Here is a 20494-nt window from a genome sequence, read left to right as displayed (position 1 = left end):
TGCTGTCAAACGATGCCGATGCTCGGTGTCTGTGGGAGAGATGCAGCCGCGCTCTGGCATGCTGTCTCTCCTCCCAGCCCCTCCGCTCTCTGTCAGGGAGGAAGAGCCGTCGCTGCGTCCTGACGTTCAGAGGCACAGTCATGAATATTCAGGAGCTGTACTGGGCTCGCAGGGTGAAAAAAAAAACAAAAACCACAGCGCGGCTATGAAAGCAGCAAATACTTCCACTTGGTAGAGCAGGCTTCTCCCCGTATCAGCTGGTGAACTGTAAAAATGTGTGCGAAGATGTGTTAACAGATTCTTTGCTATTTGATCCGTAATGCGTAGGTTAACAGCTTCCATCTCACCTCGGATGCCACTGCCAGGGGCAACTCAGTTTTAACGCTTCACAAACGTGGGATATAGTTTCTGATTTGCATGTTATGCAACTGTCCCAGCATACATGCATGGTCAACCTCAAGAGTTTTAACTCCATCAAATTAGAGGTAACAAACTTGCCATACACCAACTAAAAACCTTGTTTTTTTTTAGCAAACAGCAGCATCCATTTATATTACTATCATTTATATTCCTACCACCATCAGAACAACAGTTCAGCTTTTATCAGCAAAAACATCCGCCTTTCACCTCTGCCCATCCTGTTGACTGATCTCTGTAAACTACACCAGAGAAAACCTCCTGCTCTAGATGTTTAAGGACATGGGTTGTATAAACCATTGCAATGCAGTAATTATTCTAATCATCGGCAGCAAGTTCACATCACATCCTCCTCACAGCTCAATATGCTGGAACCTCCCTCCTGCTCCTCATCCCCAATTCCAAATGAATTATGACTCAAGTAAATCACCTATAAAGAGATTCAGTCTCACTGTGTACTTTTACTTGATTAAGCAAACCCAGACAGGGCAGCGGCTGCCCAAAGCATTTGGATCCCACTTTACACCCACCAGACGATCTCAGATTTATACCCTTCAGTTTGTTTGCTGTCTCACTATAACCAGATGTCAGCTGTAATTGTAAAATCCTTTATAGACTGCACAGGTCTTTGTCAGGGGACATCTGGTATACGAACATGATGATCTGAGTATTGCCATACCTCTTTAAATACCCTGGGGGTACACTTTTCAAGATGAAATCATCATGGCTTTCTAATAGAGCTGTTATATTGATTCCTGTTGAACACCAGTCTGAAAGTTGGAGAGGAGTGGTTCAGTGTGCGGGGTTTGAGCACGACTGTCAGAGAGCATGACTTTATCATTTCTAAAACACATGGTTAACATGCTTGGTGGTTGAGATTATCTCCAAAGCTCCAGCTTTGGTTAAATATTGTTTTTAAGATGCAAAAAATCTATCTAATCATACACACACACTGATTTTATTCTTTGTGTCATGATGATAATTTGCATTTCCTATCATCACCTCTTTGTGTCTTAATGATGGTAGCTCATGTGCTTCCTTTCCATCCCTGCAGCATTTGTGGTTTTCAGCTCTGTATGACAAGTACATTTCAAATAATTGGCTGTGTATGCCATTTTTAATTAGGATTCCTGCTGCATGAGTCCCATTACAAAAGGTGCTGATTTGATTATATGTCTGTAGAAACAGACAGACTGTGGGGAAATCACTGTTATAGCCACCTCAGCCACCATGCAGTTCTCAGCACAGCTGCTAATACAGCAGCTTCAGTATCACTGCCCTCTACTCTCCTCTGTAAGACTCTCTGAAGACTTCTCTTCTGTTTTCTGCATTCAGCACCCTTCGTGCCTCTGCGACTACAGACAGTAGCACTCGAGTGTTTTAACCATATTAACCTGGGTCACTGCCAGCTGCACCTTAGTCATCCCACTAAGTGTTTCTACATAAGCCACTTGAACATATTCAGTGGGAGGATGCAGGCGGGATAGAACTGTGTGCATCTCATATTGCTGCAAGACAGACGGAAATATCTACACTATTCATCAGATCTGTGCTCATGGGAAACATAAGGTAGTAGATTCACCACTATGCATGTATAAGTCTGCTATGTATTAACCACACATATCTGTTTGCTGATGCTGTTAATAGATGCCTTCAAATAGTTTTGCTCATTATAATAACATATGAAAATCCAGGTATAGGCTATAGTACATGTCTGACTGGCAGCTGAGTTGGCAGGAGCACCAGACACAACATAAATAAACTTACTATAGAAACTATTTTAAGCATCTTGTTAACAAAACAAGGAGAAATAGTTAAGGAGAAAAATATTGTATTGCCATACATTTTAAGATTTCATGCTTACTATCATGTTTACTTTCTGGCATGCAAAAATAAATTACCAATGCACTTTGCTGACAAAGGATGTTTGTTAAGTAAAGTCAGTCAAGGTGCAGGTCAACACATGGACCCAGGCTTATAGACAACAACAGCAGGGGGACATCAGCTCTAAGTTAAAAAGCTGTTAAACATATTAGCAAACAGTTGATTATTTACGTGTCCTGCAGGTATGGAGCAACTTTATTATTCACTGGGTACACCACAGGAACAATAAATGGAAAGATAGTAGAAAACTGCGCAGTGAAGTAATGATCTTCTGTGTTTATACACACAGAAGTGAGTACACCCCTCACATTTTTGTAAATAATATATTATATTTTTTCATGTGACAACACTGAAGAAATGACACTTTGCTACCACGTAAAGTAGTGAGTGTACAGCTTGTATAACAGTGTGAATTTGCTGTCCCTTCAAAATAACTCAACACACAGCCATTGATGTCTAAACCGCTGGCAACAAAAGTGAGTACACCCCTAAGTGAAAATGTCCACATTGGGCCCAAAGTGTCAATATTTTGTGTGACCACCATTATTTCCCAGCACTGCCATAACCCTCTTGGGCATGGAGTTCACCAGAGCTTCACAGGTTGCCACTGGAATCCTCTTCCACTCCTCCATGATGACATCACAGAGCTGGTGGATGTTAGAGGCCTTGCGCTCCTCCACCTTCCGTTTGAGGATGCCCACAGATGCTCAATAGGGTTTAGGTCTGGAGACCTCTGGAGGCCAGTCCATCACCTTTACCCTCAGCTTCTTTAGCAAGGCAGTGGTCATCTTGGAGGTGTGTTTGGGGTCGTTATCATGCTGGAATACTGCCCTATGGCCCAGTCTCCGAAGGGAGGGGATCATGCTCTGCTTCAATATGTCACAGTACATGTTGGCATTCATGGTTCCCTCAGGGTAGGGAAGGGTAGGGGAGCTCAGTGCACCCATGATCCTCAGACAGTCTAGGCCTATAGCAGCATAACTAAGGGATGGTTCAGGGTTGCCTGAAGCCAGCCCTAACTATACGCTTTGTCAAAAAGGAAGGTTTTAAGTCTAGCCTTAAAAGTACAGAGAGTGTCTGCCTCCTGAACCCAGACTGGGAGCTGGTTCCACAGGAGAGGATCTGGTTGCTACCAGACACGCCTGACACCATCTGAACCAAATAAGTTTATCTTGGTCTCTTCAGACCACAAGACACAGTTCCAGTAATCCATGTTCTTAGTCTGCTTGTCTTCAGCAAACTGTTTGTGGGCTTTCTTGTGCATCGTCTTTAGAAGAGGCTTCCTTCTGGGACGACAGCTCTGCAGACCAATTTGATGCAGTGTGCAGCATATGGTCTGAGTACTGACAGCCTAGGCCATCTTTATGTAGAGCAACAATTCTTTTTTTCACATCCTCTGAGAATTCTCTGCCATGAGGTGCCATGTTGACCAGTATGAGAGACTGAAAGCAATAACACCAAATTTAACACACCTGCTCCCCATTCACACCTGAGACCTTGTAACACTAATGAGTCACATGACACCGGGGAGGGAAAATGGCTAATTGGGCCCAATTTGGACATTTTCACTTAGGGGTGTACTCACTTTTGTTGCCAGCAGTTTAGACATTAATGGCTGTGTGTTGAGTTATTTTGAGGGGACAGCAAATTCACACTGTTATACAAGCTGTACACTCACTACATTACATTGTAGCAAAGTGTCATTTCTTCAGTGTTGTCACATGAAAAGATATAATGTATTATTTACAAAAATGTGAGGGGTGTACTCACTTCTGTGAGATACTGTAAGTAAAACATTTCATATATAGTTGTTTTATCTGTTGTTAAGATAATATTGATTACTTTAAACTTTAAAAAGAGAGCAGCATGAACTGCACACGGATAATGCAGCAAAGTAGAGCTACAGTAGGTATGATGCCAGAGAAGTCTTGGCTCCATAAGGGATAGAAACCACTGTAAAACACAAAGTAGTAAGTGCTTTGTTGGGGACCATTTATTTTACTACACTCCAGTGATTTTAGTACACTGGGTATTCTTGTCAGCTGAAGCTGCTCTTCACTGTTGGCTCACAAGAGGCTGACATGGCCAGGCAGAGGGAATGTGCTCAGACAAGATGCTATTAAGCAAGGACAGCCAGAAGTCAACAGAGCACACACATTCACCTCACCGCAGGACTAAATTTAACAACAGGGTGAGAGATCAAAATAAGTTTTTATCTTTTCTTTTTTTTTTTTTGTCTTTGGTGGTAGTGTGTTTATTTAATATTTCATCCAGGTTTCAACAAGCCACATGCCAACTTTGTGTCCTTGCCATTCTAATAGAATACGAAATGTACTGCTGAGCCTGTTGATAGAATTAATGAAGTCAAGACCTTGTGATATCTTTAAAAGTGGAGTAGTTCACAAACTAAGAATTGTTTGTTATAATTAGCATTAATGAAAATATTCAACATTTAAAAAATAAATTATTAAAATTTGTCTCACCTTTGCATGTTACAATTTTCATCAAAATGCCTGTTTCCTAAGACAAAAAAATGGTGACCTCCATTTGTATTCACATTGCCTAATATGCGTAACATTTTGGCATAGACACAAATCTATCTAATTTGATCTCATTTGTCACAAACTACGTCAAGGTCAGTGTGAGTATTGTGAAAATGAAAATATGCAACAGATAAATCTGATGCTAAGGTACAGATGCTGAGAAAGTTATTCATGTTTGTCCCTGGTTAGCTGACATACAGACTTGCTATATCGCTTTCAAAATAAAATACCACGTTTTAGGACATTGGTCGGCCACTGTCTTCTCGCCTGCTAGAGCTAAGTTCATGTATTATCACTCTGACCCTGAGGCTAACAGCTAAGTCCCAGATCTGTCTACACTAACTTAACTTATTCACATTCCACCTCCAGCCACTTCTCCCCACTCTCCTGCTGTGGGAGCTGTTGATTTGCCTAATACCTTAACTAAATTAGAAAAGTAACCCTGCCTACTAGAATATGTATTGACCAGCTTAGAGCAAGTTTTTAAGTGCTTTTAGCTTTTTTCTATAACACAGATGGGGCAACACTGGGGGCCAGCAGCTGAATGTTTATCAGAGCTCGGGCCCTCATTAAGCTACTACGTGCTCCTTGACCTTGGTAGACAACTGTGGCTGTAACTGTAATGCTTCACTCAGTGGCTTCCAAATCACAAATGCAAAGTGCTTTTTCTCAAGTGGGGATGAGGCAGAGCTTGATCCTATTAATGAGGAAGAGTAAGAGGCAGGCATCGCATCTGTCCACATGTTGTCAAACATAACTGTAACAAGAATTACCTGTGTAAGATCTATTAAAACATTGAGCTTGAGACTGAATGCATCAAATATCAAAATGTCAAAATGAATGATTGGATTTATCAATATGAACATAAGTTGGTCTTCTCCGTGCGTTTGTATTAATGGAGCAGGAGCTCTCAAGATGCTCCCAAATGTTTCTTGATTTATGGCAAAAGCAATTACATCTTGCCAGTGTACCGATGCTTGATGGGCGAATCGGTGCAGGTAATTAGAAAGAATAATGAAACAGAGAGCCGAGGGAATGAATCCCTGCATCAAAAATCTAATCAAAGATAAATGGACTATCCATATTACCTAGTCATTATGCCGGAAAGATTATTGTTTTAAATCCCTGTGTGCACCAGCTATGGACTCTTTCTCAAACAAAAGCCATTACTGTGCTGACACCTCCGACTTGTTTGCAGACTGATTGATATTCCATGGCTTGTGAGCTTCCTCCAGTTTATGTTTTCAATTTCTGGTGAGACAATAGATGGGATACTTCATACAGAGAGGAACAGTCACTGATGGATTTATAAAAGAACAGAGAAATGTTATTAAAGTGCACCCAAAAGCATACATATAAGCTCAGACAGAGACACGCACACACATAAACAAATACAAGAAGTTCGGCTTGCTGGTTAATTCAATCAGAGCATTAAAATGCACTGATGGAACCGTTATGAGAATTTCTACATTGTCAACACTAAACCCTTTAAAGCAGAATTAGCCGTAATTACAAATAAATCCTCTGCTCAGCTCTCTACTTTAGTTGCACTTCTGCTGCTGTGGAGACAAAAGAAACATAATTTTCCTGGAATTGTGAAATGTGTTTGGAGTGCTGTATATCATTTGAAGAAATGACATGTCAATAAAAACAAGTATTATTTTATTCTAAAAAGAGCTAATTTCACAAGGGCAAAAAGTGAAATGAAAGTAAAAAAAAAGCTTTTTTCTTTATTGCTGAAAGTTAGATGAAGAAGAAGAAGAAGACTGAAGCAGTTTCTGCTCGTTGCCTTGCGGTGTTGTGAGATATATTAACTAGGGAGTTTCAGACATTTGGTAGTCAGATTTGGCTACTCGAAGTGTCTACACTAAGTTAAGATGGTCTTCAAGATTTCCTTTATTTTTTCCAGACTTATATTCATACCAGACCAACTTTGTATAAAAATGAATGCTACAAAAAAAAAAAAAGCCTGCAAAGAATCATTTTGGTACTTTTTTTCTAAACTGTTGCATGGTCTGATATGTTTTGAACAGATAGGGGAGGATATCACAGCCTGAGCCTCATTTTTTACAAAAGGCTATACATAATAGCTATATAAGACAATAAGCATGATTTTATTTTCAATGCTTTGTTTATACAACTAAATCTTTGCCAAGAGAAGTCTTGGGTATCAGTGATACAAAGTGAGGGATCTAGCTCATTAGGAGGTGACAGGCCCAGTGAGGCTGTTACAAGAGTTTCTTGTCCATTTTTGGCCAAAATGATCTGGCAGCCAACATTTGAGCTAACACTCTAATCACAGGCTCAGCCGCAATAGCAGTTTTCAGTCACTAATCACTGATGAGTCAACACAAACAGCTGCACACAAACTAGTGTCTGCACAAATACTCCAGCACACAGAAACACTAAAACACACTCTGAACGTGTGTTAGCTCACCCTGTCCTCAGATAGACTTTCAAGACTTTGATTTTTAAAACTGTTGTCTAGTTGCTGTTTCATGATAAAAAAAAATAGATTTCAACGGAAAACTTTGTATTTTGTATTCTCAGTAAAACTGTCAAAATAAATGTCTGCATCAGTCTTTAAAAGCTCCTAATCTATCATATATTATGTAAGCACTAAGTCTTGACACCCTCAAAACATATAGTGCAAGTACACAAATCTCACACATACTAATCCCTGTTGTCAGTGTTTCCTCCAAAAGAACAAAGTCGTTGCTGGCAGCATGGATCAAAGAGTGCAGATGGCCAGACTGAAATTTACTTTCAGTGCTGAAAAAAAAAAAACACAGTGGTCATTGTTAAGCTAATGTCACCACCCAAAACCAGCCCCACATCCAAGCTTTTGCAATCTGCTTTTGGACAAAGATACCATGCTTTACGTCCCATCCCTGCCAGAGAGAATATGAGGCTGTGTGGTCAGAATGGGGTTCTGGCTTGAAATCATTGTGCTTTTTGCCAAAAAAAAAGAAAAAGAAAAAGTGGAGGGCCATGAGCAGACAACATCAAAGCAGCACGTCTGGTCCCTCCTGTTAACGCCCGCTTTTGCTCGATTGTAATTAAAGATAGAGGCGTACGCAAGCAGTATGTCTCCCAGAGAAAATAATTATGTGGCTTTGCCAGTGAAGAGGGCATGTGGGTGGGTGGGATGTTGGGGTGTGAATGAATGTCAGGCAGTGCGGTGGCTGAGGTGTGTGTGTGTGTGTGTGTGTGTGTGTGTGGAGGGAGGGGAAGCCACAGGGAATCGCAATGGCTGAGGTCGAAGCAGGTGCAGAGGACTGCAGGTCATCACTGCTGTTCGCACTGCTCTCCATTCAAAGTCCTTCACACACACACACACACACACGCACGTGCAGTCACACACTCCCTGATGGCTGATTATAGGGCAGAAAGAGAGAAAGAGGTTGGTGGGGTTAGGGGGGTGGTGTGTGCAGAGGAGCGTCTTTTAAACAACTCTCCCCCCAGAGGCCAGTCAGACTGTAATGTTTGAGGGAGAGGGAGGATGAAATTATGGTCCATCAGTTGAAACTGTATTTACTTGCGCATTCTGCAGCAGTGAATCAGAATTTCATGTATTTGATTTTGTGTGCACCACTGGTGAGCACGCACTGGCCAGAGCCTTAACATGATGCATACTGTAAAATCACACTCACTGAGGCTAAATGAATGTGCTTAAAGCTTTGATTTCCTTCATTGATATTTTTGCGGCATAGCAAGGTAGTGGTCCATGACAGTACCCATAATGAGAATGCAGCCATATAGTGATCCATGATGTTAACTGGTGAACCACTGGAGCACACTCGTGATCCGTCAAGCAGACATCATCCAGCCTGGATCAGTAGAAATTACAGCTTGTGCAATCCAAGTTGCACACTATAAAAGAATAAGACTTTATACCCACAACAAATTGTAAAACCCGGTCTAATTCCTGTACTAATTAGTTGTGATTTAATTACTTGTGAAAATGTGTGGTATGTAAGTACTGTATTTAGAGGATATTAAATGTTATTTTTAAACATATGTGGAGTAGGTGAGATTTTTATAATTTCATAAAGCTTTAGGTGTGCACTGCTAAAGAAAAATCACATATCAGCATGTGCAGTATCAATCACACTGCACTTTTAGTAATTGTTCCACATCTTTTTGAAATATTCATATTTTCATGTTATACAGGGTGTCCATAAAGTCTTTTTACAATTTAAAAACTATATTACAAAGGCAACTGATGCGACATCTTAATCAGATTTGTTCTATGTACTCAGTGGTTATCAAAGTTTTTAATCACATTGCATTTGTTTATTTCAGGTACCCTGAGGTACTGTTAAATGAACCCCTTAAAAAATGGCTACTCCTCAAGAAAAGGCAAAATTTGTGTATGGCATAAGAAATTTATGGAGACAGGGACAGTGTTGGATAAAGGGAGGAGTGGACGACCAAGAACATCTGAGGAAAACATCACTTATGTAAGACAAGCCTTTGATCATTCTCCTACAAAGTCCATCCGTACTGCTGCCAGACAGTTACAGCTACCACGTTCAACAGTTCACAAAGTCCTATACAAGAACTTGAGATTTTACGCTTACAAAGTGCAACTCTAGCACTTTGGGCACTTGGCCACCATATAGAGGCATATAGAGGCAAAAAAACTTCAATATCTACTCCTCATTTTGGAATCATTTCCACATATTTGTCTGTTCATTTGCTTTTGTAATATTTTTTTTAAATTTTCTGCAGACAGATTAGGAAAATAAAAACAACTCATACAGTATGTCTGTCTGGTAATTATAGGGCTACAGCTAGTAGCTGATGAGTTTAGATTTGCAGAGTATAAACAGCTAGCCTTGCTCTGTCCAAAGGTAGGCTAACAAAGTCTGTCTACCAGCACCGGAAGTAATTAATGCTAGATTCCATCTGTTCATTTCACATAAAAATGGTCAGCTTTTAAAATTGTAAATTTTATAAAATGGCAAAATAATTGGGCAGCACGGTGATTTGTGGTTAGCAGTGTTGCCTCACAGCAAGACGGTTCCTGGTTAGAAACCCATCAGGGACCTTTCTGTGTGGAGTTTCCATGTTCTCCCTGTGCTTGTGTGGGTTTTCTCCAGGTACTCTGGTTTCCTCCCACAGTCCAAAAACATGTATGTCAGGTTGATTGGTGACTCTAAATTGCCCATAGGAGTGAGTGTGAGTGTGTGAGGTTGTTTGTCTCTATGTGGCCCTGTGATGGACTGGTGACCTGTCCAGGCTGTCCCCCTGCCTTTCACCCAAAGGGAGCTGGGATAGGCTCCAGCAGATCCCTGTGACCCTGGTTAAGGAGTAAGCGGGTATAGATGATGGATGGATGGATGGCAAAATAATTTCACACCAATGGAACTGTTGCCTAAGCTTTGTGGACTTGCTCATGGGCAAAGTAATTCCATGCAATGTTTTCAATCAAGTATCACCTTGGTAAAGGTTGACAGTAAATAAACAAATACTCACAAAGAGGTAGGAGAACATTGATGGCTATGGCACACAGGCTTTATTACATAAACTGACATTTCAGTTATCATCTTCACAGCTTAAACAGGCCACATACATAATATATAAAGCTTCCAGGACACCTGGACGTACCAGGCAGTCAGATATACAAATATATAAGAAATAAACTAAACAGGATAAAAATAGATATGGTACCTTCATGTACAGTTTAACTAATGAAAATATAGAATAATCAAACATTCACCTCTGTGGAATGAAAATTAAAATTAAAATTGTGGTACAAAATTGATGTCCCTAACCGTAGTAATATAATAGTACCGTGGACAAAATGCCAGGGGGAAGTAAAGAAGCTCAGGGAACTATTGTGACTGAATAACACTAGCCTGCTCTGATTTTTTTAAGGGGTAGCTCACCAGCAATAATAGTTCACCAGTGAGCTCTAAGAGTAGTCCTCATGCCTCCTATACTCTAACCAAATATTTTATTGAAATATTCAGACAAATTTTTCTCATGTCTCATGCAGTGTGACTAGACCTAAAAAATGACAATTCACCTTTTTTAGTATTTGGTGCCAGACTTTTTTCCTGCCCAGAAGCAGTGATATGTGACTTTTGGCAGCCTCTTTAGGAAGGTGTTGGTAAGCAGTTGTGTTACTCTTGGGCAAAGGCAGGCCAGCTAGTTCTTTCTGTTCAAGGTCTCTAACCAAAACTTAGGTAATGAGAGAGTGTCTGTGGAGATTCTCAGTCATCCAGGTGAAGGTATCTAGAGGTTGAGTCATGGCAACTGGACTTCTAGTTTTTAGGTTGAAACGTTTCACCACTCATCCAAGTAGCTTCAACAGTCTGAGAGAAATCTGGTATGGAAACTCCAATTTACCTTCCAGGTTGGCTTCACTCCACCCTAGACCCATAGGCTCATTAGGTGAGCTATGTAAATCAGGTGAGAGTTGTTAGACCCACACCCCTGAGTGGTTTCACTTCACACCTGGCCTGAATAGGCTTGTTAGGTGAACAACAGAAGTGAGCTCAGGTGAGGGTTGTTAGGATCTAATGGTGGACTCATGTGACCCCTCTGATTCACCAAGAATGCGTCAGGACACTGGAAGTCATGTGATGTGTTCCTTAATTTCCTGGGAACAGATGAAAGGGGAGGGTTTTTCCACTTAAACATATATAGCTTCTCTAACCACCTATCTTCTCTGTCCAAAATGTGTCTCTTTTAAATGGATGTGCACAGCTGACTGTGGTCCTGAGGAGCTGCTCCTCCTGTTAAATGGTTGTTTGGATTCTCCAATGTAGAGTTCTGAACATTCTTCTTCATACTGTACGGCATACACTACATTGCTCCTGTTTTGTTTTGGTGTCCGGTCTTTAGGGTGAACCAGTCTTTGTCTCAGTGTGTTGGTGGGTTTGAAGTGAACTAGTATCTGATGTTTCCCAAAAATCAGTTTAAGCCTCTCTGAAACACCTGCTACATAGGGAATGACCAGGTTTATCCTCTGTGGATCTAGAGGCTCAGCTGCGTCTCTTGTTTTTCTGCCTGATGTGGATGTTGCCTTGTTGAAGGCCCACTTGGGGTAGCCACAGGTTTTGAGTGTGTGTCTTCCTTTCTCTTGGCCTCCATGGAAGTAGGGATGTTTTTTGCTCTGTGGCATAAAGTCCTGATGACTCCTAGTTTGTGTTGCAGTGGCTGATATGATATTCCATACCAGCTTTCTCTTAGACTGATGAAGCTACTGGGATGAGTGGTGAAACTTTCAATCTAAAAGCTAGAAGTCCAGTTGCCATGAGTCATCCTCTAGATAATGAGAGGGTGGTATTAATATTCTTATTAACTCTCAACAAGAAGTCAAATAAGAACATTTCCTAATATGTCAAACGGTTGCTTTAAATGTCTTCTTGGGCATAAAACAATAAGAACAGAAATGTCATTGAGGACAAAAATGAATAGTTTGTAGCACATCTACAAATATGGTAACAATCAGCTTGACTGAAAATCACTGACATGTACTACAACGAATGTCATCAAACGTTAAAGCATTTTAAGTGTAGTCTCACTTGCTTTTGCTATGAAAATACAATAAGAAAGAGTTTTTTTCTGAGATGCAGGGCTATTAAAACAGGGCTTAAATAAAAGGAAAAGACAAAGAATGATAATAACCTTCACACTGTACAGAAATCACAAATCATATTCTCTGGTATAGAATCATTTAATATGCTGTCTATTGTTTGAGAGAATCCTCATGAAATGAAAGCAATTCTGGGGCTTCAGATTGCTCTTATTACTTCAAAAGCCAAATGAAAATTGAAGCTCCTCTTTTGTTGCTTTTTTCAACTGAAGTGACAAACCATGTTTGAACTACAGATTGCTTGCTTGCTCCATTTTCCAGCCGTGGCATCTATTTTATGCGGAAGGGTAAGAAAGTCAATTGAAAGTTAATTCCAATGTGTTTGATTAATGGGCACTGGAGGATGCACTCTAATCTGTGCGCTGTTCAACAGTTCCATTTCGAGCCACACACAGGTAATTATTCCCTCCTTTCTCCTAGAGTAAATGTTTTTGTTGCACCTTCCCCTCTACTGACACCACTTGTCTTGTTCTCAGGCAGCGGATGCAGGCTAAGTAAAATGCTGCTGGTGTACTGTGTTTTTATTCAATCATAATTACAAGCAAACTTAGCACTGACAGATTAAAACTTGTTCTAGCTGTCAAAACATGCTGCAGGAGTTGCTGTCTGTGTCTTGCTTATTCTACAGATGGCAACATGAGTTTGGTGAATTTTTGAATGAATTAAGGAGAATATCAATTAATGTCAAATCAATTTGAATTATTTATAGCACTGGGTGGGCTTGTATCCCACTCTACCCATTACATACTAGACATGGCATGCTGCAGGCAGGCTGCCTATGTATCAAAGGGTTAACAGATGAACATTAGATAATTTTATTCTCCCATATGAACAATTTGGAGGGAAACAACCAGATGTTCACTTTCTTTGGCCAAAAACAAGCCAGAAAAGGACAATCTGAGATTTTGTATTTAGTCCCTTCAAGGTTCCATGCCAAAGGTAAGTCAAATTTAATGACATACAATTAATTTGTCAATAGTTTTGGTGACCAGTCATATATTAAAACAAACAAAGCTCAACAAAGCAAACGACACTACACTAAACTATCCTGCTAGGATTTCTTTGTCTTTTCAGTTGTAACCTGCACAGAGAAGCAACTAAAAAACAGGGGAGCAAATATAAATTAATGTTGTACACTAGAAGGAAAAAGCAGCCACATTCATTTTTATTTAAGTATAGTAATGACCTAACCAACATGGGCGTTATATTCAGCACTATTGTTCAGTGGTGCTACGGTGAAGGTCTATGTATTTTTTTCTAATGGTCTAACTATTGGTCTAACCTTTCATTCTAGGAAGGATTTATGAAATTGTCCTGTGGGGGGTTTGTGTTACCCTCTGATTATAATGATGCTGAGATCGAAAAGTGGCAGGTAATATGCAAGTCTTGTTTTGGTGGCATATGCTGATTTTGGGATGTCATACGTCTGTTGATTGCTAGTATACTGCTTCTTTTGTTACTGCCACATGACTCTTAACTAGCCTTAGCTACATTTTAAGGCTGTATGACTAACACAATAGTGACAATAGCCTTGACAAAGTACATGAATGACTCAGGGTGTAAGATGATAAAGTTATGTAATTTATTGTAAGAAATTATCTTTGTCGGTTAAACAGAAGGGATAAACTTTGTATAAGAATCATCATTTCCTGGTGTAAAGTGCTATGGGAGTGGATGACAGCAACCTACCACAGTCTGCAACAGCATCTGCCAATGGATAGAAGCAATATATGTCCATGTTACATACTGTTTTTGAAGGTTGCAAACCAGTAGAACAAAAGTGGTACAGTCACTATTTGTTTGGCACTCAGACTAATCATACCATCAGTCATATTTCCCTGGTGACACACTAACCACACCTCAGTGCATTTGGAAGAGACCCAGGGTTTTAGTTTGTCTGTCTGTACTGTAATTGTTTTATGCACAGCTGATCTCAGATGGAATCATTCTTACCTGTCCAAACAAAACTAAAGGAGCTGCCATCCTGATGTCCAAGTGAATTCACTCAACCAGGTAAGATACTGTCCCTATATAACCTGAATTGTACAGTATGTTGTTGGAATGTAGAGGGAACCCAGTTTATGAAAAAATAAGACATGTATAGTGTCAGAGATGCTAAAACTGAAGACGTAAATCAGTGCTGGATGTGTGAGTGTGAATTTGATGTTGCCTGTGCTGGAGTTCAGTTCAATTTATATCCTCCAGGGCGTCCTGGCTCAGCTCTCCAACTGAGCCATGTCTTTTTCAGCAGTTTGCTAATCCTGTCAGCATCCTTGCCCTTGATGTTTCCACCCCAGCACTCTACTGCAAGGAACAGAGTGCTGGCCAACACCGATTGGAACGGCACATTGAGTTCTGAGTACATGAGCCTCATGAAGAAGAGCTACACAACCTTGATGGTGATAGGTGTGAGTGACCTGAATTTAATTCAGTCCATACTGTCCTCAAATTTGGATTACCAATGTGATTTAAAATAAAAATAAAACACATTAAGTAATCTTTTTTTAATCCATACTATGTAATCTAATTGAGGTGGAGATAAATGGGTCCCTGATTTATGCCCTTTGAAATTCGAACTGCCTTCTGGGGGAAAGGATCAGGTCAGATTCTCTTTACTCTCAAAACATCTCTCCAGAAATCGCTGCCTGTGTCTGGTTCATGCCACTAACCTTCCTGGCTGTTTCCATTAAGCTCATAGCCTATTTTATTGCACAAAGCTTGAGTGGCCAAATCAGACTTTAATAGAGAATGCCACTATAAATAATTTAATAAACTCAATAAAATAAGGCTATTATTTTGCTATAAACATTATGAAAGTTATTTTACAATTTGGCTAAAATCATATTGTGCTATCAACACAGTTACAAGATATTTATAGCATTCTACTAATTCAATTTCCTTGAGTCGTTACCTTCTAAATACTGCTCCACTATATAATAACACCCTGTATAGTTCCTCATAACAGCACACAAAGATATCAAAAGAACGTTTATAATAAGCCTACTTTTCCATAATAAGGCAGGCATGCCTAAAGCATGACATGAATTCATTAGCAGCATGGCCTATTTTTTCCACACATAGAGCATCTTTCCTGTTTTATTATGTGATGTGTGTGCTGAAAAACAATGGAAAACCTCAAACACATAGCATGAAGGATAGATCACTGCTACCTCTCTGTGAAAGAGTGCAGGATGTTTAGAATGTAATTGTTTGCTGCTACACACCGTAGGCAAACAGAATACTTTAAAAGCAGCAGCAGTAAATAATGCAGGCTTTCAGTCCCAAAAGAAATGTCTCTTAATCTGTGATCTTTTTCCTCTGTAGCAAATGTACCATTTATCTCAGCATGAAAAGCATACCTACAATTAGATTACCTTAAAATGTTTCTCTAGAATTAAAACTTGATCGTGTTTTCTCATGTATCATAGGGAGATAACTACCATTTGAAAATAATTAGATGTACCTTACCCCCTACCGCTCCCACAGCATGCCAGAAGGCTTGTTTTAGTATCCAAATCTCTATATGAAATGATTGCTAACATTTTTTTATGGAACGTCTATCAAACGACAGGGCAGGCAGCAGTGAAGTGATTATCGCCTCACAGCACTTGTTCAATTCCATTTTGACCCTGGGATCTTTAACGTGTGGAGTTTGCATGTTGTCCCTGTGTCTGTGTGGGTTTTCTCTGGGTGCTGGATTCCTCCTACAGTCAAAAGACATGCGGTTTGGGGTTAGGTTAACTGCTACTCTAAATTGCCCATTGGTATGAGTGTGAGTGTGGCTGTTTGTTTGTCTCTGTGTCAGCCATTTGAAAGACTGGTGGTCCGTCCGTGGTGCACCCACCTCTCTCTGTCAGCTCTCAACCTATAGAAATAATGAGACATGACTACATGTGATGCAAAATGAGCACAAACACACACTATTAACAAATATTATTTCATATTAAAATATTTGAAGTCATTGAGTTGATTACATGGAATAAATTTGGCTCCTACACATCTATGTATCAGTCTTTCCCCCACCCAGTTCAGAAGATTTCCTGTGGAGAAGTTTTCAATATTAGGGTGTTTACTTACAAACAAAATGTATTATTAAGGTTAATAAAGCAAACGTTGATAAAGGGCATTTTGGAATGAACCCTAAAAATATGAATAAATATAGTGAATATAATCAGTCAGCCATGAAAATCAATGAAAGAGACTGAAAAAGGTGCACGTGGAGTGTCAGTAATAATAGGGTGGCACACTGTAGTGCAAATTAAAGGTTTCAAGAATCACAAGCGTTTGTACTGTTGCCGCATCCTGCACAGACCAGGTCAAATGGGTGCACTTACATATGTTTTGTACTATTTTTGTGGTCCTGCCAAGTGATGCAGTATGAACGACTTGACTGATATAAACCCCTCAAACAGAAAGAAATACTTGAAGCCAACTACTGTTTCATATCTGGGATTGTGGGTGTTCCCTTGTTCTAGCAAAACTGTGCCTGTGGTCAGTAGCCAGTTGGCTCATCAGCTAATATCATTAAACCATTTCTTCCACTCAGCAGCGGATCTTCTTGGACCAGAAAAGGGTAACCAAATGTGTTATCTCCTCCCAGGCTAATTCGAGGTGCTGTTGTCTTTGCTTGGGGTGACTCTGCACCTCCTACACAACAGCTTTTATGACAGATCTGCTCTGCACATCTTCTCTGGAGGGAAATTGTCAGAACACTGTGGTGAAGGAACAGTTTGATAAATATTCCTTTTGCTGCTAAACCTGTGCATCACTGGCTGAGATTTACACCATGCACTAAACTCAGTGCCCTAAATGTTGGTTTTAACTGCTTGTCATTAGGATAGTTACATTGTGAAGTGCCACAGGGCCATAAATTAACTATTTCTTCTGTAATAATTGAACCTTTTTTATATAAAACATGGAGAAGTCTGATCCTGATGTTTAAAATATGTTTTTTCATCAATATATTTTTTACCCTAAAGGGTTAGAACACACTTGTGACAAAAATAGTGGTCTATACGGAACTAAGCCAAAATACCCTGAAGCTGTACTGTGTTGCAAAATCAGAAAAAGCAATACTATGCTGAACCCGTTCCACATCTTCGGGAGTTTCCTACTAAATGATGGCCTTAACATTTATATTTTTAATGTGTTTAATGCTACAAAAGTAGATTATGCATAATTGTACCGTGACAAATCTTGACTCCAAGAACTGGTGCAAACCTTGATGGCAGTAGCAGTAATAATTAAGTAAATTAGTCTAAAAAAAGAGAAAATGCCTACCAATGTATTTTTAAAAGCAGTAGTGCTAGCTTGCTAAATTGTGACTTGCCAAAAATATAATTACTAGAGCATTTTATCACCTATAAGTAAATGAGAGATATGCTAAAAAGTAAGATTTCTTCAGTCAAATAACTAGGATCCTTTTGTCCCACTGCAAGTGTTTTCATATCTTGCAAGTGCTGCTGCTGTTTTAGTTTTTCTTTTAACGTAAAACTGATAATTTAAAATAATATCTTAAAACTTTCTAACTAAGAAATGAGTTTCTTTTTTTGCATTTTTTTTTGTTTTTTGTTTTTGTTTGTTTATCTTATTTTTTGCAAGTATTGTCTTCATCTTTATCTCTGGTTTTTCTGTCCCTACTTTACTACAAATTATCCAGTGACATTATCCATCTTTTTCTTTATGGGGTATTTGGACAGTACAAAACAGATGAACTGACAACTTAATCAACTATTATTATCAGGGTCCCCTAGTTTATAACACATACATGTAAGCAGCAGTCGGGTCGTTCCTGCTTTTTCTCTTGTTCATCTGAATCTAAACCTACAATTAGACAGACATTAAGCGTGAAATAAACCACCTAAGGTGCTAAGTATCAAAAAAGTATTGCAACTGAACTTCCCACATTTACAGAGGGGAGTAGGCAGCCTGCTTTGCTCATCAAGTTACACTGAGGTACTTATTTATAATGTAGTCCTTCCAAACCCAGCATATTGAGATTATGAAGATGAGTGAAATGAAAACAGTTATAAATTAATATAAAGTATTAACTAGGTAGATAGATAGCTAACTGCCTACACAGTCTCTCGTGGTGTGTGCCTGTTAATAAAGGTTATGGTGTTTTGGTGGCTCATACTATGGTGTACAAATGGTATGATCTCATTTAGGGGTGTGTGTGTGATATCATGGTAGATGTTTCTTTGTGAAAGTATGATTTTAACATTTATGACTGAATTTTTGATGAAATGTGTAAATGCTTAATTCCTTAACGCCCCTGTGTGGTGCCTTTCTGTTTCAGAGGTTGGGAGCTTGCATTGGTGAGACGGTTTGGATGGTAGAGGAAACTCGCGAACCATAAACCCAGAAGAACAAGTTGCAAAATATGAAAAGGTTCCATAGTGCTAAGATGAATCACACCATTTGGTGATAATTTACTGTAGGTTTATAACTACAAGCAACCCATTTCATATCACACATAGTGATTTAACTATATATTGTTTATATAAAAATACTGATAAATGCAGCTTTAAAATTTGGTTTGCTGAACTACAAAAATACCCCTAGAAAGTGTGAAAGAGAAAAATATTACACTATTACACAATCAAAATGTTCCTGTCGGGAGCTGAGCAGCATGAGCTGTGTTTCCTGAGGAGATATTATTCAGTGCACTGCAGCAAGTCTCCCTGCAGACTACAGCTGGACTAGAGTGCTCTGCCTGTACTGTGTGTCCCCAATAGACCCCTGAACGTCACCAAGGTAGCAATTGAAGTGGCAGTTGGATGCCCTCTCAAGCTGATTGAGTAAAGCTTATTATCTTCAGCCGTCACAATGAATCCATTTCATCAGTGCAGCAGCTTTCTATATCAACTGTCGCAACTCATCTCATCCAATTGAATTTCACGAAGGTCCTTTTTCCCGCTGACAGCGTTGTTGCCACAGTCTCTTTTAAGGAGATTAACTTTATATTCTCATGCAGCCTGTTATGTTGTTCCAGTTGAGAAGGGTGTTTATTAAGTAACTGTTTAATGCAAGTAACACCAACAACCTAAGGATGAATTTTGAGAAACAATTGAAATTATTCAAATCAAAAATCAAAATAAAGTCGCACTAGTCAATTGCTAAGAGTTAAGGTTCATCTTGTGTCATGTAGAGTCACAGCTTTAAAATGTTTTGCATGGTCTGCGTTATTATGTATACACACTTTATTTTTCTTTTACCCTGAAAGTGACATCCATCCATCTATCCATCCTTCCAGTTTTTGTTCCTTATTCAGGTCCCAGTATTAGGGTCAGCTAACGTAGCAAACCAGTGCTGACCTTTATTTTCTTCATCTCACTTTGGTGTCTCTAAGCTATTAGAGATATATTAAATCTCCAGGGTGTAGATCTTCCATAGGGTCCCATTCATTCTGAATGTTCCCAGAATATCTCCCCACTAAGGCATCCATAAAGATCAGAACCCTAAACCACCCGAACTAGCACTTTTTAATAAGAAGAAGCAGCAACTCTTTGCCTTCCCACATACCTCATGACACATGACATCCAGAAAAAGGAAAGCATTTTAGCAGTTTGCATTAACACAGACATTTCTAATAAAGTACGTACAGCAAAGACGTAATACTGAAATAGTGGAAAACACAACCTTGGTATGGTATTTCAGCTGCTGTGACTATATTTGACTCAGAGAGTGCAAACCCAGCTTGTGATCTTATTAGGGACTAGACACCACAGTCCCACAGTTACATTACAGAGTAAAAGCCTGTTCACACCACAAAGTGTCACAGCAACATTTATCTCTGTGTTCTCCAAAAATAGGTGGCATTGTTGGTGACACAGGGACTACTTGAAGCTGATAAACTACTTCAGGCAACAAGTGAATGGGTAATATGCTAGTCAGTCAACGTGATCACTAGTCTGTCACAGGACTTGTCTGACCTTCCTTCTATTTTTCTGTTCTGGGTCCTTTACTCCCTTGTGGTATTTTGTTCTCAGAATTGAACATCATTTCATTCAATAAAGAGTTAGCTATCTGGCTTGCGAAG

This window comes from Mastacembelus armatus, chromosome 9 (genome assembly GCF_900324485.2).
Source record: "Mastacembelus armatus chromosome 9, fMasArm1.2, whole genome shotgun sequence".
NCBI lineage: Eukaryota > Metazoa > Chordata > Actinopteri > Synbranchiformes > Mastacembelidae > Mastacembelus > Mastacembelus armatus.
Note: the sequence above shows the minus strand (reverse complement) of the source record.